Raw genomic sequence first — 25,825 nt, 5'->3', positions numbered from 1 at the left:
GCAGCAATAGACCCATGGAGACAAGTCGGCTGGAGGACAATGTATTGAATCGGGACGCAATTTGCGTGGTCCATTGTCATTAGGTGGCCCTGAATGATACAATTCACTATCAGTTTTTCGTCCGATTCGAAAATCTTTGACTCACAGCTGAACGGCCATAAGGTGCCCGAGGCAGCAATAGACCCTTGGAGACAAGTCTGCTGGAGGACGATATATTGAATCGGGACGCAATTTGAGTGTTCCATCGTCATTAGGAGGCCCTGAACGTTACAATTCACTATCAGTTTTTCGTCCGATTCGAAAATCTTTGAGTCACAGCAGGCCTGACATAAGGTGCCCGAGGCAGCAATAGACCCATGGAGACAAGTCTGCTGGAGGACGATGTATTGAATCGGGACGCAATTTGAGTGATCCATCGTCATTAGGTGGCCCTGAGAGTTACAATTCACTTACAGTTTTTCGTCCGATTCGAAAATCTTTGACTCACAGCAGAACGGCCATAAGGTGCCCGAGGCAGCAATCGACCCATGGTGACAAGTATGCTGGAGGACGATGTATTGAATCGGGACGCAATTTGAGTGATCCATCGTCATTAGGTGGCCCTGAGAGTTACAATTCACTTACAGTTTTTCGTCCGATTCGAAAATCTTTGACTCACAGCAGAACGGCCATAAGGTGCCCGTGGCAGCAATAGACCCATGGAGTCAAGTCGGCTGGAGGACGATGTATTTAATCGGGACGCCATTTGAGTGATCCATCGTCATTAGGAGGCCCTGAACGTTACAATTCACTATCAGTTTTTCGTCCGATTCGAAAATCTTTGTCTCACAGCAGAACGGCCATTAGGTGCCCGAGGCAATCGACCCATGGAGATAAGTCTGCAGGAGGACGATGTATTGAATCGGGACGCAATTTGAGTGATCCATCGTCATTAGGAGGCCCTGAACGTCACAATTCACTATCAGTTTTTCGTCCCATTCGATAATCTAGACTCTCAGCAGAACGGCCGTAAGGTGCCCGAGGCAGCAATAGACCCATGGAGTCAAGTCGGCTGGAGGACGATGTATTGAATCGGGACGCAATTTGAGTGATCCATCGTCATTAGGTGGCCCTGAGAGTTACAATTCACTTACAATTTTTCGTCCGATTCGAAAATCTTTGACTCACAGCAGAACGGCCATAAGGTGCCCGAGGCAGCAATAGACGCATGGAGACAAGTCTGCTGGAGGACGATGTATTGAATCGGGACGCAATTTGAGTGATCCATCGTCATTAGGTGGCCCTGAACATTACAATTCACTATCAGTTTTTCATCCCATTCTATAATCTAGACTCACAGCAGAACGGCCATAAGGTGCCCGAGGCAGCAATAGTCCCATGGAGTCAAGTCGGCTAGTGGATGATGTACTGAATCGGGACGCAATTTGTGTGGTCCATCGTCATTTGGAGGCCCTGAATGTTACAAATCACTATCAGTATTTCGTCCGATTCGAAAATCTTTGACTCACAGCAGAACGGCCATAAGGTGCCCGAGGCAGCAATCGACCCATGGAGACAAGTATGCTGGAGGACGATGTATTGAATCGGGACGCAATTTGAGTGATCCATCGTCATTAGGTGGCCCTGAGAGTTACAATTCACTATCAGTTTTTCGTCCGATTCGAAAATCTTTGACTCACAGCAGAACGGCCATAAGGTGCCCGAGGCAGCAATAGACGCATGGAGACAAGTCTGCTGGAGGACGATGTATTGAATCGGGACGCAATTTGAGTGTTCCATCGTCATTAGGAGGCCCAGAACGTTACAATTCACTATTGGTTTTTCGTCCCATTCGATAATCTAGACTCACAGCAGAACGGCCATAAGGTGCCCGAGGCAGCAATAGACCCATAGAGTCAAGTCGGCTGGAGGACGATGTATTTAATCGGGACGCCATTTGAGTGATCCATCGTTATTAGGAGGCCCTGAACGTTACAATTCACTATCAGTTTTTCGTCCGATTCGAAAATCTTTGACTCACAGCAGAGCGGCCATTAGGTGCCCGAGGCAGCAATCGACCCATGGAGATAAGTCTGCTGGAGGACGATGTATTGAATCGGGACGCAATTTGAGTGATCCATCGTCATTAGGTGGCCCTGAACGTTACAATTCACTACCAGTTTTTCGTCCCATTCGATAATCTAGATTCACAGCAGAACGGCCATAAGCGGCCCGAGGCAGCAATCGACCCATGGAGACAAGTCTGCTGGAGGACGATGTATTGAATCGGGACGCAATTTGAGTGATCCATCGTCTTTAGGTGGCCCTGAGAGTTACAATTCACTATCAGTTTTTCGTCCGATTCGAAAATCTTTGACTCACAGCAGAACGGCCATAAGGTGCCCGAGGCAGCAATAGACGCATGGAGACAAGTCTGCAGGAGGACGATGTATTGAATCGGGACGCAATTTCAGTGTTCCATCGTCATTAGGAGGCCCTGAACGTTACAATTCACTATCAGTTTTTCGTCCGATTCGAAAATCTTTGAGTCACAGCAGGCCTGCCATAAGGTGCCCGAGGCAGCAATAGACCCATGGAGACAAGTCTGCTGGAGGACGATGTATTGAATCGGGACGCAATTTGAGTGATCCATCATCTTTAGGTGGCCCTGAACATTACAATTCACTATCAGTTTTTCATCCCATTCTATAATCTAGACTCACAGCAGAACGGCCAGAAGGTGCCCGAGGCAGCAATCGACCCATGGAGACAAGTCTGCTGGAGGACGATGTATTGGATCGGGACGCAATTTGAGTGATCCATCGTCATTAGGTGGCCCTGAAAGTTACAATTCACTACCAGTTTTTCGTCCGATACGAAAATCTTTGACTCACAGCAGAACGGCCATTAGGTGCCCGAGGCAGCAATCGACCCATGGAGACAAGTCTGCTGCAGGACGATGTATTGAATCGGGACGCAATTTGAGTGATCCATCGTCATTAGGAGGCCCTGAACGTTACAATTCACTATCAGTTTTTCGTCCCATTCGATAATCTAGACTCACAGCAGAACGGCCATAAGGTGCCCGAGGCAGCAATAGACCCATTGAGTCAGGTCGGCTGGAGGACGATGTATTGAATCGGGACGCAATTTGAGTGATCCATCGTCATTAGGTGGCCCTGAACGTTACAATTCACTATCAGTTTTTCGTCCCATTCGATAATCTAGACTCACAGCAGAACGGCCATAAGGTGCCCGAGGCAGCAATAGACCCATGGAGACAAGTCTGCTGGAGGACGATGTATTGAATCGGGACGCAATTTGAGTGATCCATCGTCATTAGGAGGACCTGAACGTTACAATTCACTATCAGTTTTTTATCCCATTCGATAATCTAGACTCACAGCAGAACGGCCATAAGGTGCCCGAGGCAGCAATAGACCCATGAAGTCAAGTCGGCTGGAGGACGATGTAAAGAATCGGGACGCAATTTGAGTGATGCATCGTCATTAGGTGGCCCTGAACGTTACAATTCACTATCAGTTTTTCGTCCGATTCGAAAATCTTTGACTCAAAGCAGAACGGCCATAAGGTGCCCGAGGCAGCAATCGACCCATGGAGACAAGTCTGCTGGAGGACGATGTATTGAATCGGGACGCAATTTGAGTGTTCCATCGTCATTAGGTGGCCCTGAAAGTTACAATTCACTATCAGTTTTTCGTCCCATTCGATAATCTAGACTCACAGCAGAACGGCCATAAGGTGCCCGAGGCAGCAATAGACCCATGGAGACAAGTCGGCTGGAGGACGTTGTATTGAATCGGGACGCAATTTGAGTGATCCATCGTCATTAGGTGGCCCTGAGAGTTACAATTCACTATCAGTTTTTCGTCCGATTCGAAAATCTATGACTCACAGCAGAACGGCCATAAGGTGCCCGAGGCAGCAATAGACGCATGGAGACAAGTCTGCTGGAGGACGATGTATTGAATCGGGACGCAATTTGAGTGATCCATCGTCTTTAGGTGGCCCTGAACGTTACAATTCACTATCAGTTTTTCATCCCATTCTATAATCTAGACTCACAGCAGAACGGCCATAAGGTGCCCGAGGCAGCAATAGTCCCATGGAGTCAAGTCGGCTAGTGGATGATGTACTGAATCGGGACGCAATTTGTGTGGTCCATCGTCATTTGGAGGCCCTGAATGTTACAAATCACTATCAGTTTTTCGTCCGATTCGAAAATCTTTGACTCACAGCAGAACGGCCATAAGGTGCCCGAGGCAGCAATCGTCCCATGGAGACAAGTATGCTGGAGGACGATGTATTGAATCGGGACGCAATTTGAGTGTTCCATCGTCATTAGGAGGCCCAGAACGTTACAATTCACTATTAGTTTTTCGTCCCATTCGATAATCTAGACTCACAGCAGAACGGCCATAAGGTGCCCGAGGCAGCAATAGACCCATGGAGTCAAGTCGGCTGGAGGACGATGTATTTAATCGGGACGCCATTTGTTTGATCCATCGTCATTAGGAGGCCCTGAACGTTATAATTCACTATCAGTTTTTCGTCCGATTCGAAAATCTTTGACTCACACCAGAATGGCCATTAGGTGCCCGAGGCAGCAATCGACCCATGGAGATAAGTCTGCTGGAGGACGATGTATTGAATCGGGACGCAATTTGAGTGATCCATCGTCATTAGGAGGCCCTGAACGTTACAATTCACTATCAGTTTTTCGTCCCATTCGATAATCTAGACTCACAGCAGAACGGCCGTAAGGTGCCCGAGGCAGCAATAGACCCATGGAGTCAAGTCGGCTGGAGGACGATGTATTGAATCGGGACGCAATTTGAGTGATCCATCGTCATTAGGTGGCCCTGAGAGTTACAATTCACTTACAGTTTTTCGTCCGATTCGAAAATCTTTGACTCACAGCAGAACGGCCATAAGGTGCCCGAGGCAGCAATCGACCCATGGTGACAAGTATGCTGGAGGACGATGTATTGAATCGGGACGCAATTTGAGTGATCCATCGTCATTAGGTGGCCCTGAGAGTTACAATTCACTTACAGTTTTTCGTCCGATTCGAAAATCTTTGACTCACAGCAGAACGGCCATAAGGTGCCCGTGGCAGCAATAGACCCATGGAGTCAAGTCGGCTGGAGGACGATGTATTTAATCGGGACGCCATTTGAGTGATCCATCGTCATTAGGAGGCCCTGAACGTTACAATTCACTATCAGTTTTTCGTCCGATTCGAAAATCTTTGACTCACAGCAGAACGGCCATAAGGTGCCCGAGGCAGCAAAAGACGCATGGAGACAATTCTGCTGGAGGACGATGAATTGAATCGGGACGCAATTTGAGTGTTCCATCGTCATTAGGAGGCCCAGAACGTTACAATTCACTATTAGTTTTTCGTCCCATTCGATAATCTAGACTCACAGCAGAACGGCCGTAAGGTGCCCGAGGCAGCAATAGATCCATGGAGTCAAGTCGGCTGGAGGACGATGTATTGAATCGGGACGCAATTTGAGTGATCCATCGTCATTAGGTGGCCCTGAGAGTTACAATTCACTTACAGTTTTTCGTCCGATTCGAAAATCTTTGACTCACAGCAGAACGGCCATAAGGTGCCCGTGGCAGCAATAGACCCATGGAGTCAAGTCGGCTGGAGGACGATGTATTTAATCGGGACGCCATTTGAGTGATCCATCGTCATTAGGAGGCCCTGAACGTTACAATTCACTATCAGTTTTTCGTCCGATTCGAAAATCTTTGACTCACAGCAGAACGGCCATTAGGTGCCCGAGGCAATCGACCCATGGAGATAAGTCTGCAGGAGGACGATGTATTGAATCGGGACGCTATTTGAGTGATCCATCGTCATTAGGAGGCCCTGAACGTCACAAGTCACTATCAGTTTTTCGTCCCATTCGATAATCTAGACTCACAGCAGAACGGCCGTAAGGTGCCCGAGGCAGCAATAGACCCATGGAGTCAAGTCGGCTGGAGGACGATGTATTGAATCGGGACGCAATTTGAGTGATCCATCGTCATTAGGTGGCCCTGAGAGTTACAATTCACTTACAATTTTTCGTCCGATTCGAAAATCTTTGACTCACAGCAGAACGGCCATAAGGTGCCCGAGGCAGCAATAGACGCATGGAGACAAGTCTGCTGGAGGACGATGTATTGAATCGGGACGCAATTTGAGTGATCCATCGTCATTAGGTGGCCCTGAACATTACAATTCACTATCAGTTTTTCATCCCATTCTATAATCTAGACTCACAGCAGAACGGCCATAAGGTGCCCGAGGCAGCAATAGTCCCATGGAGTCAAGTCGGCTAGTGGATGATGTACTGAATCGGGACGCAATTTGTGTGGTCCATCGTCATTTGGAGGCCCTGAATGTTACAAATCACTATCAGTATTTCGTCCGATTCGAAAATCTTTGACTCACAGCAGAACGGCCATAAGGTGCCCGAGGCAGCAATCGACCCATGGAGACATGTATGCTGGAGGACGATGTATTGAATCGGGACGCAATTTGAGTGATCCATCGTCATTAGGTGGCCCTGAGAGTTACAATTCACTATCAGTTTTTCGTCCGATTCGAAAATCTTTGACTCACAGCAGAACGGCCATAAGGTGCCCGAGGCAGCAATAGACGCATGGAGACAAGTCTGCTGGAGGACGATGTATTGAATCGGGACGCAATTTGAGTGTTCCATCGTCATTAGGAGGCCCAGAACGTTACAATTCACTATTGGTTTTTCGTCCCATTCGATAATCTAGACTCACAGCAGAACGGCCATAAGGTGCCCGAGGCAGCAATAGACCCATAGAGTCAAGTCGGCTGGAGGACGATGTATTTAATCGGGACGCCATTTGAGTGATCCATCGTTATTAGGAGGCCCTGAACGTTACAATTCACTATCAGTTTTTCGTCCGATTCGAAAATCTTTGACTCACAGCAGAGCGGCCATTAGGTGCCCGAGGCAGCAATCGACCCATGGAGATAAGTCTGCTGGAGGACGATGTATTGAATCGGGACGCAATTTGAGTGATCCATCGTCATTAGGAGGCCCTGAACGTTACAATTCACTATCAGTTTTTCGTCCCATTCGATAATCTAGACCCACAGCAGAACGGCCGTAAGGTGCCCGAGGCAGCAATAGACCCATGGAGTCAAGTCGGCTGGAGGACGATGTATTGAATCGGGACGCAATTTGAGTGATCCATCGTCATTAGGTGGCCCTGAGAGTTACAATTCACTTACAGTTTTTCGTCCGATTCGAAAATCTTTGACTCACAGCAGAACGGCCATAAGGTGCCCGAGGCAGCAATAGACCCATGGAGTCAAGTCGGCTGGAGGACGATGTATTTAATCGGGACGCCATTTGAGTGATCCATCGTCATTAGGAGGCCCTGAACGTTACAATTCACTATCAGTTTTTCGTCCGATTCGAAAATCTTTGACTCACAGCAGAACGGCCATTAGGTGCCCGAGGCAGCAATCGACCCATGGAGATAAGTCTGCAGGAGGACGATGTATTGAATCGGGACGCAATTTCAGTGATCCATCGTCATTAGGGGGCCCTGAACGTTACAATTCACTATCAGTTTTTCGTCCCATTCGATAATCTAGACTTACAGCAGAACGGCCATAAGGTGCCTGAGGCAGCAATAGTCCCATGGAGTCAAGTCGGCTAGTGGATGATGTACTGAATCGGGACGCAATTTGTGTGGTCCATCGTCATTTGGAGGCCCTGAATGTTACAAATCACTATCAGTTTTTCGTCCGATTCGAAAATCTTTGACTCACAGCAGAACGGCCATAAGGTGCCCGAGGCAGCAATCGACCCATGGAGACAAGTATGCTGGAGGACGATGTATTGAATCGGGACGCAATTTGAGTGATCCATCGTCATTAGGTGGCCCTGAGAGTTACAATTCACTATCAGTTTTTCGTCCGATTCGAAAATCTTTGACTCACAGCAGAACGGCCATAAGGTGCCCGAGGCAGCAGTAGACGCATGGAGACAAGTCTGCTGGAGGACGATGTATTGAATCGGGACGCAATTTGAGTGTTCCATCGTCATTAGGAGGCCCAGAACGTTACAATTCACTATTAGTTTTTCGTCCCATTCGATAATCGAGACTCACAGCAGAACGGCCATAAGGTGCCCGAGGCAGCAATAGACCCATGGAGTCAAGTCGGCTGGAGGACGATGTATTTAATCGGGACGCCATTTGAGTGATCCATCGTTATTAGGAGGCCCTGAGCGTTACAATTCACTATCAGTTTTTCGTCCGATTCGAAAATCTTTGACTCACAGCAGAACGGCCATTAGGTGCCCGAGGCAGCAATCGACCCATGGAGATAAGTCTGCTGGAGGACGATGTATTGAATCGGGACGCAATTTGAGTGATCCATCGTCATTAGGAGGCCCTGAACGTTACAATTCACTATCAGTTTTTCGTCCCATTCGATAATCTAGACTCACAGCAGAACGGCCGTAAGGTGCCCTAGGCAGCAATAGACCCATGGAGTCAAGTCGGCTGGAGGACGATGTATTGAATCGGGACGCAATTTGAGCGATCCATCGTCATTAGGTGGCCCTGAGAGTTACAATTCACTTACAGTTTTTCGTCCGATTCGAAAATCTTTGACTCACAGCAGAACGGCCATAAGGTGCCCGAGGCAGCAATAGACCCATGGAGTCAAGTCGGCTGGAGGACGATGTATTTAATCGGGACGCCATTTGAGTGATCCATCGTCATTAGGAGGCCCTGAACGTTACAATTCACTATCAGTTTTTCGTCCGATTCGAAAATCTTTGACTCACAGCAGAACGGCCATTAGGTGCCCGAGGCAGCAATCGACCCATGGAGATAAGTCTGCTGGAGGACGATGTATTGAATCGGGACGCAATTTGAGTGATCCATCGTCATTAGGAGGCCCTGAACGTTACAATTCACTATCAGTTTTTCGTCCCATTCGATAATCTAGACTCACAGCAGAACGGCCGTAAGGTGCCCGAGGCAGCAATAGACCCATGGAGTCAAGTCGGCTGGAGGACGATGTATTGAATCGTGACGCAATTTGAGTGATCCATCGTCATTAGGTGGCCCTGAGAGTTACAATTCACTTACAGTTTTTCGTCCGATTCGAAAATCTTTGACTCACAGCAGAACGGCCATAAGGTGCCCGAGGCAGCAATAGACGCATGGAGACAAGTCTGCTGGAGGACGATGTATTGAATCGGGACGCAATTTGAGTGATCCATCGTCATTAGGAGGCCCTGAACGTTACAATTCACTATCAGTTTTTCGTCCGATTCGAAAATCTTTGAGTCACAGCAGGCCTGCCATAAGGTGCCCGAGGCAGCAATAGACCCATGGAGACAAGTCTGCAGGAGGACGATGTATTGAATCGGGACGCAATTTGAGTGATCCATCGTCATTAGGTGGCCCTATCAGTTTTTTGTCCGATTCGAAAATCTTTGACTCACAGCAGAACGGCCATAAGATGCCCGAGGCAGCAATAGACGCATGGAGACAAGTCTGCTGGAGGACGATGTATTGAATCGGGACGCAATTTGAGTGATCCATCGTCATTAGGAGGCCCTGAACGTTACAATTCACTATCAGTTTTTCGTCCGATTCGAAAATCTTTGAGTCACAGCAGGCCTGCCATAAGGTGCCCGAGGCAGCAATAGACCCATGGAGACAAGTCTGCTGGAGGACGATGTATTGAATCGGGACGCAATTTGAGTGATCCATCGTCATTAGGTGGCCCTGAACGTTACAATTCACTATCAGTTTTTCATGCCATTCTATAATCTAGACTCACAGCAGAACGGCCATAAGGTGCCCGAGGCAGCAATAGTCCCATGGAGTCAAGTCGGCTAGTGGACGATGTACTGAATCGGGACGCAATTTGTGTGGTCCATCGTCATTAGGTGGCCCTGAATGTTACAAATCACTATCAGTTTTTCGTCCGATTCGAAAATCTTTGACTCACAGCAGAACGGCCATAAGGTGCCCGAGGCAGCAAATGACCCATGGAGACAAGTCGGCTGGAGGACGATGTATTGAATCGGGACGCAATTTGAGTGATCCATCGTCATTAGGTGGCCCTGAGAGACACAATTCACTATCAGTTTTTCGTCCGATTCGAAAATCTTTGACTCACAGCAGAACGGCCATAAGGTGCCCGAGGCAGCAAATGACCCATGGAGTCAAGTCGGCTGGAGGACGATGTATTGAATCGGGACGCATTTTGAGTGATCCATCGTCATTAGGTGGCCCTGAAGGTTACAATTCACTATCAGTTTTTCGTCCCATTCGATAATCTAGACTCACAGCAGAACGGCCATAAGGTGCCCGAGGCAGCAATAGACCCATGGAGACAAGTCTGCTGGAGGACGATGTATTGAATCGGGACGCAATTTGAGTGATCCATCGTCATTAGGAGGACCTGAACGTTACAATTCACTATCAGTTTTTTGTCCCATTCGATAATCTAGACTAACAGCAGAACGGCCATAAGGTGCCCGAGGCAGCAATAGACCCATGGAGTCAAGTCGGCTGGAGGACGATGTATTGAATCGGGACGCAATTTGAGTGATCCATCGTCATTAGGAGGCCCTGAACGTTACAATTCACTATCAGTTTTTCGTCCGATTCGAAAATCTTTGACTCACAGCAGAACGGCCAAAAGGTGCCCTAGGCAGCAATCGACCCATGGAGACAAGTCGGCTGGAGGACGTTGTATTGAATCGGGACGCAATTTGAGTGATCCATCGTCATTAGGTGGCCCTGAACGTTACAATTCACTACCAGTTTTTCGTCCCATTCGATAATCTAGATTCACAGCAGAACGGCCATAAGGGGCCCGAGGCAGCAATCGACCCATGGAGACAAGTCTGCTGGAGGACGATGTATTGAATCGGGACGCAATTTGAGTGATCCATCGTCATTAGGTGGCCCTGAACGTTACAATTCACTATCAGTTTTTCGTCCGATTCGAAAATCTTTGACTCACATAAGGTGCCCGAGGCAGCAATAGACGCATGGAGACAAGTCTGCTGGAGGACGATGTATTGAATCGGGACGCAATTTGAGTGATCCATCGTCATTAGGTGGCCCTGAACGTTACAATTCACTATCAGTTTTTCATCCCATTCTATAATCTAGACTAACAGCAGTAGGGCCATAAGGTCCCCGAGGCAGCAATAGTCCCATGGAGTCAAGTCGGCTAGTGGACGATGTACTGAATCGGGACGCAATTTGTGTGGTCCATCGTCATTAGGTGGCCCTGAATGTTACAAATCACTATCAGTTTTTCGTCCGATTCGAAAATCTTTGACTCACAGCAGAACGGCCATAAGGTGCCCGAGGCAGCAATCGACCCATGGAGACAAGTCTGGTGGAGGACGATGTATTGAATCGGGACGCAATTTGAGTGATCCATCGTCATTAGGTGGCCCTGAAAGTTACAATTCACTATCAGTTTTTCGTCCGATTCGAATATCTTTGACTCACAGCAGAACGGCCATAAGGTGCCCGAGGCAGCAATCGACCCATGGAGACAAGTCTGCTGGAGGACGATGTATTGAATCGGGACGCAATTTGAGTGATCCATCGTCATTAGGAGGCCCTGAACGTTACAATTCACTATCAGTTTTTCGTCCCATTCGATAATCTAGACACACAGCAGAACGGCCATAAGGTGCCCGAGGCAGGAATAGACCCATGGAGTCAAGTCGGCTGGAGGACGATGTATTGAATCGGGACGCAATTTGAGTGATCCATCGTCATTAGGTGGCCCTGAATGTTACAATTCACTATCAGTTTTTCGTCCCATTCGATAATCTAGACTCACAGCAGAACGGCCATAAGGTGCCCGAGGCAGCAATAGACCCATGGAGACAAGTCTGCTGGAGGACGATGTATTGAATCGGGACGCAATTTCAGTGATCCATCGTCATTAGGAGGACCTGAACGTTACAATTCACTATCAGTTTTTCGTCCCATTCGATAATCTAGACTCACAGCAGAACGGCCATAAGGTGCCCGAGGCAGCAATAGACCCATGGAGACAAGTCTGCTGGAGGACGATGTATTGAATCGGGACGCAATTTGAGTGATCCATCGTCATTAGGAGGCCCTGAACGTTACAATTCACTATCAGTTTTTCGTCCGATTCGAAAATCTTTGACTCACAGCAGAACGGCCATATGGTGCCCGAGGCAGCAATCGACCCATGGAGACAAGTCTGCTGGAGGACGATGTATTGAATCGGGACGCAATTTGAGTGTTCCATCGTCATTAGGTGGCCCTGAAAGTTACAATTCACTATCAGTTTGCCGTCCCATTCGATAATCTAGACTCACAGCAGAACGGCCATTAGGTGCCTGAGGCAGCAATAGACCCATGGAGACAAGTCGGCTGGTGGACGTTGTATTGAATCGGGACGCAATTTGAGTGATCCATCGTCATTAGGTGGCCCTGAACGTTACAATTCACTACCAGTTTTTCGTCCCATTCGATAATCTAGATTCACAGCAGAACGGCCATAAGCGGCCCGAGGCAGCAATCGACCCATGGAGACAAGTCTGCTGGAGGACGATGTATTGAATCGGGACGCAATTTGAGTGATCCATCGTCTTTAGGTGGCCCTGAGAGTTACAATTCACTATCAGTTTTTCGTCCGATTCGAAAATCTTTGACTCACAGCAGAACGGCCATAAGGTGCCCGAGGCAGCAATAGACGCATGGAGACAAGTCTGCAGGAGGACGATGTATTGAATCGGGACGCAATTTGAGTGTTCCATCGTCATTAGGAGGCCCTGAACGTTACAATTCACTATCAGTTTTTCGTCCGATTCGAAAATCTTTGACTCACAGCAGAACGGCCATAAGGTGCCCGAGGCAGCAATAGACGCATGGAGACAAGTCTGCTGGAGGACGATGTATTGAATCGGGACGCAATTTGAGTGATCCATCATCTTTAGGTGGCCCTGAACATTACAATTCACTATCAGTTTTTCATCCCATTCTATAATCTAGACTCACAGCAGAACGGCCAGAAGGTGCCCGAGGCAGCAATCGACCCATGGAGACAAGTCTGCTGGAGGACGATGTATTGGATCGGGACGCAATTTGAGTGATCCATCGTCATTAGGTGGCCCTGAAAGTTACAATTCACTACCAGTTTTTCGTCCGATACGAAAATCTTTGACTCACAGCAGAACGGCCATTAGGTGCCCGAGGCAGCAATCGACCCATGGAGACAAGTCTGCTGCAGGACGATGTATTGAATCGGGACGCAATTTGAGTGATCCATCGTCATTAGGAGGCCCTGAACGTTACAATTCACTATCAGTTTTTCGTCCCATTCGATAATCTAGACTCACAGCAGAACGGCCATAAGGTGCCCGAGGCAGCAATCGACCCATGGAGACAAGTCTGCTGGAGGACGATGTATTGAATCGGGACGCAATTTGAGTGATCCATCGTCATTAGGAGGACCTGAACGTTACAATTCACTATCAGTTTTTTATCCCATTCGATAATCTAGACTCACAGCAGAACGGCCATAAGGTGCCCGAGGCAGCAATAGACCCATGAAGTCAAGTCGGCTGGAGGACGATGTAAAGAATCGGGACGCAATTTGAGTGATGCATCGTCATTAGGTGGCCCTGAACGTTACAATTCACTATCAGTTTTTCGTCCGATTCGAAAATCTTTGACTCACAGCAGAACGGCCATAAGGTGCCCGAGGCAGCAATCGACCCATGGAGACAAGTCTGCTGGAGGACGATGTATTGAATCGGGACGCAATTTGAGTGTTCCATCGTCATTAGGTGGCCCTGAAAGTTACAATTCACTATCAGTTTTTCGTCCCATTCGATAATCTAGACTCACAGCAGAACGGCCATAAGGTGCCCGAGGCAGCAATAGACCCATGGAGACAAGTCGGCTGGAGGACGTTGTATTGAATCGGGACGCAATTTGAGTGATCCATCGTCATTAGGTGGCCCTGAGAGTTACAATTCACTATCAGTTTTTCGTCCGATTCGAAAATCTATGACTCACAGCAGAACGGCCATAAGGTGCCCGAGGCAGCAATAGACGCATGGAGACAAGTCTGCTGGAGGACGATGTATTGAATCGGGACGCAATTTGAGTGATCCATCGTCTTTAGGTGGCCCTGAACGTTACAATTCACTATCAGTTTTTCATCCCATTCTATAATCTAGACTCACAGCAGAACGGCCATAAGGTGCCCGAGGCAGCAATAGTCCCATGGAGTCAAGTCGGCTAGTGGATGATGTACTGAATCGGGACGCAATTTGTGTGGTCCATCGTCATTTGGAGGCCCTGAATGTTACAAATCACTATCAGTTTTTCGTCCGATGCGAAAATCTTTGACTCACAGCAGAACGGCCATAAGGTGCCCGAGGCAGCAATCGTCCCATGGAGACAAGTATGCTGGAGGACGATGTATTGAATCGGGACGCAATTTGAGTGTTCCATCGTCATTAGGAGGCCCAGAACGTTACAATTCACTATTAGTTTTTCGTCCCATTCGATAATCTAGACTCACAGCAGAACGGCCATAAGGTGCCCGAGGCAGCAATAGACCCATGGAGTCAAGTCGGCTGGAGGACGATGTATTTAATCGGGACGCCATTTGAGTGATCCATCGTCATTAGGAGGCCCTGAACGTTACAATTCACTATCAGTTTTTCGTCCGATTCGAAAATCTTTGACTCACACCAGAATGGCCATTAGGTGCCCGAGGCAGCAATCGACCCATGGAGATAAGTCTGCTGGAGGACGATGTATTGAATCGGGACGCAATTTGAGTGATCCATCGTCATTAGGAGGCCCTGAACGTTACAATTCACTATCAGTTTTTCGTCCCATTCGATAATCTAGACTCACAGCAGAACGGCCGTAAGGTGCCCGAGGCAGCAATAGACCCATGGAGTCAAGTCGGCTGGAGGACGATGTATTGAATCGGGACGCAATTTGAGTGATCCATCGTCATTAGGTGGCCCTGAGAGTTACAATTCACTTACAGTTTTTCGTCCGATTCGAAAATCTTTGACTCACAGCAGAACGGCCATAAGGTGCCCGAGGCAGCAATCGACCCATGGTGACAAGTATGCTGGAGGACGATGTATTGAATCGGGACGCAATTTGAGTGATCTATCGTCATTAGGTGGCCCTGAGAGTTACAATTCACTTACAGTTTTTCGTCCGATTCGAAAATCTTTGACTCACAGCAGAACGGCCATAAGGTGCCCGTGGCAGCAATAGACCCATGGAGTCAAGTCGGCTGGAGGACGATGTATTTAATCGGGACGCCATTTGAGTGATCCATCGTCATTAGGAGTCCCTGAACGTTACAATTCACTATCAGTTTTTCGTCCGATTCGAAAATCTTTGACTCACAGCAGAACGGCCATAAGGTGCCCGAGGCAGCAATAGACGCATGGAGACAATTCTGCTGGAGGACGATGAATTGAATCGGGACGCAATTTGAGTGTTCCATCGTCATTAGGAGGCCCAGAACGTTACAATTCACTATTAGTTTTTCGTCCCATTCGATAATCTAGACTCACAGCAGAACGGCCATAAGGTGCCCGAGCCAGCAATAGACCCATGGAGTCAAGTCGGCTGGAGGACGATGTATTTAATCGGGACGCCATTTGAGTGATCCATCGTCATTAGGAGGCCCTGAACGTTACAATTCACTATCAGTTTTTCGTCCGATTCGAAAATCTTTGACTCACAGCAGAACGGCCATTAGGTGCCCGAGGCAGCAATCGACCCATGGAGATAAGTCTGCTGGAGGACGATGTATTGAATCGGGACGCAATTTGAGTGATCCATCATCATTAGGAGGCCCTGTACGTTACAATTCACTATCAGTTTTTCGTCCCATTCGATAATCTAGACTCACAGCAGAACGGCCGTAAGGTGCCCGAGGCAGCAATAGACCCATGGAGTCAAGTCGGCTGGAGGACGATGTATTGAATCGGGACGCAATTTGAGTGATCCATCGTCATTAGGTGGCCCTGAGAGTTACAATTCACTTACAGTTTTTCGTCCGATTCGAAAATCTTTGACTCACAGCAGAACGGCCATAAGGTGCCCGTGGCAGCAATAGACCCATGGAGTCAAGTCGGCTGGAGGACGATGTATTTAATCGGGACGCAATTTGAGTGATCCATCGTCATTAGGAGGACCTGAACGTTACAATTCACTATCAGTTTTTTATCCCATTCGATAATCTAGACTCACAGCAGAACGGCCATAAGGTGCCCGAGGCAGCAATAGACCCATGAAGTCAAGTCGGCTGGAGGACGATGTAAAGAATCGGGACGCAATTTGAGTGATGCATCGTCATTAGGTGGCCCTGAACGTTACAATTCACTATCAGTTTTTCGTCCGATTCGAAAATCTTTGACTCACAGCAGAACGGCCATAAGGTGCCCGAGGCAGCAATCGACCCATGGAGACAAGTCTGCTGGAGGACGATGTATTGAATCGGGACGCAATTTGAGTGTTCCATCGTCATTAGGTGGCCCTGAAAGTTACAATTCACTATCAGTTTTTCGTCCCATTCGATAATCTAGACTCACAGCAGAACGGCCATAAGGTGCCCGAGGCAGCAATAGACCCATGGAGACAAGTCGGCTGGAGGACGTTGTATTGAATCGGGACGCAATTTGAGTGATCCATCGTCATTAGGTGGCCCTGAGAGTTACAATTCACTATCAGTTTTTCGTCCGATTCGAAAATCTATGACTCACAGCAGAACGGCCATAAGGTGCCCGAGGCAGCAATAGACGCATGGAGACAAGTCTGCTGGAGGACGAAGTATTGAATCGGGACGCAATTTGAGTGATCCATCGTCTTTAGGTGGCCCTGAACGTTACAATTCACTATCAGTTTTTCATCCCATTCTATAATCTAGACTCACAGCAGAACGGCCATAAGGTGCCCGAGGCAGCAATAGTCCCATGGACTCAAGTCGGCTAGTGGATGATGTACTGAATCGGGACGCAATTTGTGTGGTCCATCGTCATTTGGAGGCCCTGAATGTTACAAATCACTATCAGTTTTTCGTCCGATTCGAAAATCTTTGACTCACAGCAGAACGGCCATAAGGTGCCCGAGGCAGCAATCGTCCCATGGAGTCAAGTATGCTGGAGGACGATGTATTGAATCGGGACGCAATTTGAGTGTTCCATCGTCATTAGGAGGCCCAGAACGTTACAATTCACTATTAGTTTTTCGTCCCATTCGATAATCTAGACTCACAGCAGAACGGCCATAAGGTGCCCGAGGCAGCAATAGACCCATGGAGTCAAGTCGGCTGGAGGACGATGTATTTAATCGGGACGCCATTTGAGTGATCCATCGTCATTAGGAGGCCCTGAACGTTACAATTCACTATCAGTTTTTCGTCCGATTCGAAAATCTTTGACTCACACCAGAATGGCCATTAGGTGCCCGAGGCAGCAATCGACCCATGGAGATAAGTCTGCTGGAGGACGATGTATTGAATCGGGACGCAATTTGAGTGATCCATCGTCATTAGGAGGCCCTGAACGTTACAATTCACTATCAGTTTTTCGTCCCATTCGATAATCTAGACTCACAGCAGAACGGCCGTAAGGTGCCCGAGGCAGCAATAGACCCATGGAGTCAAGTCGGCTGGAGGACGATGTATTGAATCGGGACGCAATTTGAGTGATCCATCGTCATTAGGTGGCCCTGAGAGTTACAATTCACTTACAGTTTTTCGTCCGATTCGAAAATCTTTGACTCACAGCAGAACGGCCATAAGGTGCCCGAGGCAGCAATCGACCCATGGTGACAAGTATGCTGGAGGACGATGTATTGAATCGGGACGCAATTTGAGTGATCTATCGTCATTAGGTGGCCCTGAGAGTTACAATTCACTTACAGTTTTTCGTCCGATTCGAAAATCTTTGACTCACAGCAGAACGGCCATAAGGTGCCCGTGGCAGCAATAGACCCATGGAGTCAAGTCGGCTGGAGGACGATGTATTTAATCGGGACGCCATTTGAGTGATCCATCGTCATTAGGAGGCCCTGAACGTTACAATTCACTATCAGTTTTTCGTCCGATTCGAAAATCTTTGACTCACAGCAGAACGGCCATAAGGTGCCCGAGGCAGCAATAGACGCATGGAGACAATTCTGCTGGAGGACGATGAATTGAATCGGGACGCAATTTGAGTGTTCCATCGTCATTAGGAGGCCCAGAACGTTACAATTCACTATTAGTTTTTCGTCCCATTCGATAATCTAGACTCACAGCAGAACGGCCATAAGGTGCCCGAGCCAGCAATAGACCCATGGAGTCAAGTCGGCTGGAGGACGATGTATTTAATCGGGACGCCATTTGAGTGATCCATCGTCATTAGGAGGCCCTGAACGTTACAATTCACTATCAGTTTTTCGTCCGATTCGAAAATCTTTGACTCACAGCAGAACGGCCATTAGGTGCCCGAGGCAGCAATCGACCCATGGAGATAAGTCTGCTGGAGGACGATGTATTGAATCGGGACGCAATTTGAGTGATCCATCATCATTAGGAGGCCCTGTACGTTACAATTCACTATCAGTTTTTCGTCCCATTCGATAATCTAGACTCACAGCAGAACGGCCGTAAGGTGCCCGAGGCAGCAATAGACCCATGGAGTCAAGTCGGCTGGAGGACGATGTATTGAATCGGGACGCAATTTGAGTGATCCATCGTCATTAGGTGGCCCTGAGAGTTACAATTCACTTACGGTTTTTCGTCCGATTCGAAAATCTTTGACTCACAGCAGAACGGCCATAAGGTGCCCGTGGCAGCAATAGACCCATGGAGTCAAGTCGGCTGGAGGACGATGTATTTAATCGGGACGCCATTTGAGTGATCCATCGTCATTAGGAGGCCCTGAACGTTACAATTCACTATCAGTTTTCGTCCGATTCGAAAATCTTTGACTCACAGCAGAACGGCCATTAGGTGCCCGAGGCAATCGACCCATGGAGATAAGTCTGCAGGAGGACGATGTATTGAATCGGGACGCAATTTGAGTGATCCATCGTCATTAGGAGACCCTGAACGTCACAATTCACTATCAGTTTTTCGTCCCATTCGATAATCTAGACTCACAGCAGAACGGCCGTAAGGTGCCCGAGGCAGCAATAGACCCATGGAGTCAAGTCGGCTGGAGGACGATGTATTGAATCGGGACGCAATTTGAGTGATCCATCGTCATTAGGTGGCCCTGAGAGTTACAATTCACTTACAATTTTTCGTCCGATTCGAAAATCTTTGACTCACAGCAGAACGGCCATAAGGTGCCCGAGGCAGCAATAGACGCATGGAGACAAGTCTGCTGGAGGACGATGTATTGAATCGGGACGCAATTTGAGTGATCCATCGTCATTAGGTGGCCCTGAACATTACAATTCACTATCAGTTTTTCATCCCATTCTATAATCTAGACTCACAGCAGAACGGCCATAAGGTGCCCGAGGCAGCAATAGTCCCATGGAGTCAAGTCGGCTAGTGGATGATGTACTGAATCGGGACGCAATTTGTGTGGTCCATCGTCATTTGGAGGCCCTGAATGTTACAAATCACTATCAGTATTTCGTCCGATTCGAAAATCTTTGACTCACAGCAGAACGGCCATAAGGTGCCCGAGGCAGCAATCGACCCATGGAGACAAGTATGCTGGAGGACGATGTATTGAATCGGGACGCAATTTGAGTGATCCATCGTCATTAGGTGGCCCTGAGAGTTACAATTCACTATCAGTTTTTCGTCCGATTCGAAAATCTTTGACTCACAGCAGAACGGCCATAAGGTGCCCGAGGCAGCAATAGACGCATGGAGACAAGTCTGCTGGAGGACGATGTATTGAATCGGGACGCAATTTGAGTGTTCCATCGTCATTAGGAGACCCAGAACGTTACAATTCACTATTGGTTTTTCGTCCCATTCGATAATCTAGACTCACAGCAGAACGGCCATAAGGTGCCCGAGGCAGCAATAGACCCATAGAGTCAAGTCGGCTGGAGGACGATGTATTTAATCGGGACGCCATTTGAGTGATCCATCGTTATTAGGAGGCCCTGAACGTTACAATTCACTATCAGTTTTTCGTCCGATTCGAAAATCTTTGACTCACAGCAGATCGGCCATTAGGTGCCCGAGGCAGCAATCGACCCATGGAGATAAGTCTGCTGGAGGACGATGTATTGAATCGGGACGCAATTTGAGTGATCCATCGTCATTAGGTAGCCCTGAGAGTTACAATTCACTATCAGTTTTTCGTCCGATTCGAAAATCTTTGACTCACAGCAGAACGGCCATAAGGTGCCCGAGGCAGCAATAGACGCATGGAGACAAGTCTGCTGGAGGACGATGTATTGAATCGGGACGCAATTTGAGTGTTCCATCGTCATTAGGAGGCCCAGAACGTTACAATTCACTATTAGTTTTTCGTCCCATTCGATAATCGAGACTCACAGCAGAACGGCCATAAGGTGCCCGAGGCAGCAATAGACCCATGGAGTCAAGTCGGCTGGAGGACGATGTATTTAATCGGGACGCCATTTGAGTGATCCATCGTTATTAGGAGGCCCTGAGCGTTACAATTCACTATCAGTTTTTCGTCCGATTCGAAAATCTTTGACTCACAGCAGAACGGCCATTAGGTGCCCGAGGCAGCAATCGACCCATGGAGATAAGTCTGCTGGAGGACGATGTATTGAATCGGGACGCAATTTGAGTGATCCATCGTCATTAGGAGGCCCTGAACGTTACAATTCACTATCAGTTTTTCGTCCCATTCGATAATCTAGACTCACAGCAGAACGGCCGTAAGGTGCCCGAGGCAGCAATAGACCCATGGAGTCAAGTCGGCTGGAGGACGATGTATTGAATCGGGACGCAATTTGAGCGATCCATCGTCATTAGGTGGCCCTGAGAGTTACAATTCACTTACAGTTTTTCGTCCGATTCGAAAATCTTTGACTCACAGCAGAACGGCCATAAGGTGCCCGAGGCAGCAATAGACCCATGGAGTCAAGTCGGCTGGAGGACGATGTATTTAATCGGGACGCCATTTGAGTGATCCATCGTCATTAGGAGGCCCTGAACGTTACAATTCACTATCAGTTTTTCGTCCGATTCGAAAATCTTTGACTCACAGCAGAACGGCCATTAGGTGCCCGAGGCAGCAATCGACCCATGGAGATAAGTCTGCTGGAGGTCGATGTATTGAATCGGGACGCAATTTGAGTGATCCATCGTCATTAGGAGGCCCTGAACGTTACAATTCACTATCAGTTTTTCGTCCCATTCGATAATCTAGACTCACAGCAGAACGGCCGTAAGGTGCCCGAGGCAGCAATAGACCCATGGAGTCAAGTCGGCTGGAGAACGATGTATTGAATCGTGACGCAATTTGGGTGATCCATCGTCATTAGGTGGCCCTGAGAGTTACAATTCACTTACAGTTTTTCGTCCGATTCGAAAATCTTTGACTCACAGCAGAACGGCCATAAGGTGCCCGAGGCAGCAATAGACGCATCGAGACAAGTCTGCTGGAGGACGATGTATTGAATCGGGACGCAATTTGAGTGATCCATCGTCATTAGGTGGCCCTGAACGTTACAATTCACTATCAGTTTTTCATCCCATTCTATAATCTAGACTCACAGCAGAACGGCCATAAGGTGCCCGAGGCAGCAATAGTCCCATGGAGTCAAGTCGGCTAGTGGATGATGTACTGAATCGGGACGCAATTTGTGTGGTCCATCGTCATTTGGAGGCCCTGAATGTTACAAATCACTATCAGTTTTTCGTCCGATTCGAAAATCTTTGACTCACAGCAGAACGGCCATAAGGTGCCCGAGGCAGCAATCGACCCATGGAGACAAGTATGCTGGGGGACGATGTATTGAATCGGGACGCAATTTGAGTGATCCATCGTCATTAGGTGGCCCTGAGAGTTACAATTCACTATCAGTTTTTCGTCCGATTCGAAAATCTTTGACTCACAGCAGAACGGCCATAAGGTGCCCGAGGCAGCAATAGACGCATGGAGACAAGTCTGCTGGAGGACGATGTATTGAATCGGGACGCAATTTGAGTGTTCCATCGTCATTAGGAGGCCCAGAACGTTACAATTCACTATTAGTTTTTCGTCCCATTCGATAATCTAGACTTACAGCAGGACGGCCATAAGGTGCCCGAGGCAGCAATAGACCCATGGAGTCAAGTCGGCTGGAGGACGATGTATTTAATCGGGACGCCATTTGAGTGATCCATCGTCATTAGGAGGCCCTGAACGTTACAATTCACTATCAGTTTTTCGTCCGATTCGAAAATCTTTGACTCACAGCAGAACGGCCATTAGGTGCCCGAGGCAGCAATCGACCCATGGAGATAAGTCTGCTGGAGGACGATGTATTGAATCGGGACGCAATTTGAGTGATCCATCGTCATTAGGTGGCACTGAGAGTTACAATTCACTATCAGTTTTTCGTCCGATTCGAAAATCTTTGACTCACAGCAGAACGGCCATAAGGTGCCCGAGGCAGCAATAGACGCATGGAGACAAGTCTGCTGGAGGACGATGTATTGAATCGGGACGCAATTTGAGTGTTCCATCGTCATTAGGAGGCCCAGAACGTTACAATTCACTATTAGTTTTTCGTCCCATTCGATAATCTAGACTCACAGCAGAACGGCCATAATGTGCCCGAGGCAGCAATAGACCCATGGAGTCAAGTCGGCTGGAGGACGATGTATTTAATCGGGACGCCATTTGAGTGATCCATCGTTATTAGGAGGCCCCTTAACGTTACAATTCACTATCAGTTTTTCGTCCGATTCGAAAATCTTTGACTCACAGCAGAACGGCCATTAGGTGCCCGAGGCAGCAATCGACCCATGGAGATAAGTCTGCTGGAGGACGATGTATTGAATCGGGACGCAATTTGAGTGATCCATCGTCATTAGGAGGCCCTGAACGTTACAATTCACTATCAGTTTTTCGTCCCATTCGATAATCTAGACTCACAGCAGAACGGCCGTAAGGTGCCCGAGGCAGCAATAGACCCATGGAGTCAAGTCGGCTGGAGGACGATGTATTGAATCGGGACGCAATTTGAGCGATCCATCGTCATTAGGTGGCCCTGAGAGTTACAATTCACTTACAGTTTTTCGTCCGATTCGAAAATCTTTGACTCACAGCAGAACGGCCATAAGGTGCCCGAGGCAGCAGTAGACCCATGGAGTCAAGTCGGCTGGAGGACGATGTATTTAATCGGGACGCCATTTGAGCGATCCATCGTCATTAGGAGGCCCTGAACGTTACAATTCACTATCAGTTTTTCGTCCGATTCGAAAATCTTTGACTCACAGCAGAACGGCCATTAGGTGCCCGAGGCAGCAATAGACCCATGGAGACAAGTCTGCTGGAGGACGATGTATTGAATCGGGACGCAATTTGAGTGATCCATCGTCATTAGGTGGCCCTGAACGTTACAATTCACTATCAGTTTTTCATCCCATTCTATAATCTAGACTCACAGCAGAACGGCCATAAGGTGCCCGAGGCAGCAATAGTCCCATGGAGTCAAGTCGGCTAGTGGATGATGTACTGAATCGGGACGCAATTTGTGTGGTCCATCGTCATTTGGAGGCCCTGAATGTTACAAATCACTATCAGTTTTTCGTCCGATTCGAAAATCTTTGACTCACAGCAGAACGGCCATAAGGTGCCCGAGGCAGCAATCGACCCATGGAGACAAGTATGCTGGAGGACGATGTATTGAATCGGGACGCAATTTGAGTGATCCATCGTCATTAGGTGGCCCTGAGAGTTACAATTCACTATCAGTTTTTCGTCCGATTCGAAAATCTTTGACTCACAGCAGAACGGCCATAAGGTGCCCGAGGCAGCAATAGACGCATGGAGACAAGTCTGCTGGAGGACGATGTATTGAATCGGGACGCAATTTGAGTGTTCCATCGTCATTAGGAGGCCCAGAACGTTACAATTCACTTTTAGTTTTTCGTCCCATTCGATAATCTAGACTCACAGCAGAACGGCCATAAGGTGCCCGAGGCAGCAATAGACCCATGGAGTCAAGTCGGCTGGAGGACGATGTATTTAATCGGGACGCCATTTGAGTGATCCATCGTCATTAGGAGGCCCTGAACGTTACAATTCACTATCAGTTTTTCGTCCGATTCCAAAATCTTTGACTCACAGCAGGACGGCCATTAGGTGCCCGAGGCAGCAATCGACCCATGGAGATAAGTCTGCTGGAGGACGATGTATTGAATCGGGACGCAATTTGAATGATCCATCGTCATTAGGTGGCCCTGAAAGTTACAATTCACTATCAGTTTTTCGTCCGATTCGAAAATCTTTGACTTACAGCAGAACGGCCATAAGGTGCCCGAGGCAGCAATAGACCCATGGAGACAAGTCTGCTGGACGACGATGTAATGAATCGGGACGCAATTTGAGTGATCCATCGTCATTAGGTGGCCCTGAACGTTACAATTCACTATCAGTTTTTCATCCCATTCTATAAACTAGACTCACAGCAGAACGGCCAGAAGGTGCCCGAGGCAGCAATAGTCCCATGGAGTCAAGTCGGCTAGTGGACGATGTATTGAATCGGGACGCAATTTGTGTGGTCCATCGTCATTAGGTGGCCCTGAATGTTACAAATCACTATCAGTTTTTCGTCCGATTCGAAAATCTTTGACTCACAACAGAACGGCCATAAGGTGCCCGAGGCAGCAATCGACCCATGGAGACAAGTCTGCTGGAGGACGATGTATTGGATCGGGACGCAATTTGAGTGATCCATCGTCATTAGGTGGCCCTGAAAGTTACAATTCACTATCAGTTTTTCGTCCGATTCGAAAATCTTTGACTCACAGCAGAACGGCCATTAGGTGCCCGAGGCAGCAATCGACCCATGGAGACAAGTCTGCTGGAGGACGATGTATTGAATCGGGACGCAATTTGAGTGATCCATCGTCATTAGGAGGCCCTGAACGTTACAATTCACTATCAGTTTATCGTCCCATTCGATAATCTAGACTCACAGCAGAACGGCCATAAGGTGCCCGAGGCAGCAATAGACCCATGGAGTCAAGTCGGCTGGAGGACGATGTATTGAATCGGGACGCAATTCGAGTGATCCATCGTCATTAGGTGGCCCTGAACGTTACAATTCACTATCAGTTTTTCGTCCCATTCGATAATCTAGACTCACAGCAGAACGGCCATAAGGTGCCCGAGGCAGCAATAGACCCATGGAGATAAGTCTGCTGGAGGACGATGTATTGAATCGGGACGCAATTTGAGTGATCGATCGTCATTAGGACCTGAACGTTACAATTCACTATCAGTTTTTTGTCCCATTCGATAATCTAGACTCACAGCAGAACGGCCATAAGGTGCCCGAGGCAGCAATAGACCCATGAAGTCAAGTCGGCTGGAGGACGATGTAAATAATCGCGACGCAATTTGAGTGTCCATCGTCATTAGGTGGCCCTGAACGTTACAATTCACTATCAGTTTTTCGTCCGATTCGAAAATCTTTGACTCACAGCAGAACGGCCATAAGGTGCCCGAGGCAGCAATCGACCCATGGAGACAAGTCTGCTGGAGGACGATGTATTGAATCGGGACGCAATTTGAGTGATCCATCGTCATTAGGAGGCCCTGAACGTTACAATTCACTA

The sequence above is a fragment of the Schistocerca cancellata genome, unplaced genomic scaffold, assembly GCF_023864275.1.
Source record: "Schistocerca cancellata isolate TAMUIC-IGC-003103 unplaced genomic scaffold, iqSchCanc2.1 HiC_scaffold_1102, whole genome shotgun sequence".
In the NCBI taxonomy this organism is placed as follows: domain Eukaryota; kingdom Metazoa; phylum Arthropoda; class Insecta; order Orthoptera; family Acrididae; genus Schistocerca; species Schistocerca cancellata.
The sequence above is the reverse complement of the archived record's forward strand: the minus strand, read 5'-3'. Positions refer to the sequence as shown.